The sequence below is a fragment of the Macrobrachium rosenbergii genome, chromosome 12 (genome assembly GCF_040412425.1).
Source record: "Macrobrachium rosenbergii isolate ZJJX-2024 chromosome 12, ASM4041242v1, whole genome shotgun sequence".
Lineage (NCBI taxonomy): Eukaryota > Metazoa > Arthropoda > Malacostraca > Decapoda > Palaemonidae > Macrobrachium > Macrobrachium rosenbergii.
The window spans coordinates 87,898,247-87,899,592 of NC_089752.1; positions in this window are offsets into that span (position 1 = coordinate 87,898,247).

Sequence of the window (1,346 nt, forward strand, 5' to 3'; positions counted from 1 at the left end):
AGAAATTGTATTTTCCATATCCTTCCCATTTTTTCGTTTCTTGCTTTTCTCTGTTTTCATATGTTCTGGAACGGACTGTTAGTTCTATGACATTATGGTCCGAAATACTCGTGTTATATACTATTATTTCTTTAACATAGTTCACCTCATTCACAAATACTAGATCTAAAATATTATCCTTTCTTGTTGGTAGGTGATTTATTTGCTGAATGTTATGTTCTAGTAGCATATCTAATAGCTTTTCAAATTGCCTCTTATCTTCTGCACTACTATTGCTCTCTTTTTATATGTATAAATACAACCACAGTCTCCTATTCGTTCTTTCCATTCTACAAAAGGAAAGTTAAAGTCTCCAGTTAGGAGTATAGTCCAATCCTTGTGATTTCTACATATTTCATCCAATTTTTCAATTATTATGTCAAACTCTTTAGTATTAGGGGTCTATATATTACAATGTTCACTAATTTTTCAGATTCAAATTCTACCGCTATTAATTCACATTCTGTGTTACTATATTTCTCACAGATTTTTCCTTGATTGGCATCTCTCCCATATATCGCGGTTCCCCCTTGATTTCTATTTTTCTATCTGATCTATAAGTTTGAAACCCTTTATCTGGTCATCATTACCAGTCTCTTGGGAATACCAGGTTTCACTTATATTCAATATTTCTATTTTTTCATTTTGAGGTTAGTTCTTCTAAGAACTCTATCTTTCTTTTGAGTTACTCGAAACTAAACCCTGAGAGCGTTCATCACTATGATGGTTTGCATATTATCTCCATAATCTAATATGGGTAATAATAAGGATTTTCCCATGTCTCTTTCCTGTTCTGATATGTTGATCTTTTTTCATTTTCAGAAATTCGGGGAAAAAATCCAACTTTTCCATTATATTTGTTCTTCCAGCTTCATATTTATTCACTTTGTGCATAAACCTGCACTTATCTCCATATCTGCACCATCCCTTAGCATCATAGATACATTGCTTGTTCCTTGTGCTATATCTAGGTGCTGATGGCTCATATCGTGGTGCTGACTTTTCATAATGTGTTGTTGGCTTGCTTTTTTGCCTTCATCACATGATCTTTGTTCTTTTCTTTATTTGTTTAATTTTTACCTTGATTTTTTATATGTATTTGATTTTGATTTTGGTTTTTCATGGCTACAGGATGCATGTACCTACATTTCTTATTAAACCTACATCCATTTCCTTCTTTCCATTTTCTACATATTTTTGGATGTAGATCTCTGCATTCCTCTTCATAGCCATCTAGATATGCACATTTGCCATAGATCTCATAATTGTGACATATCTTGGGATGTTTGTAATAACATCTTTCACCA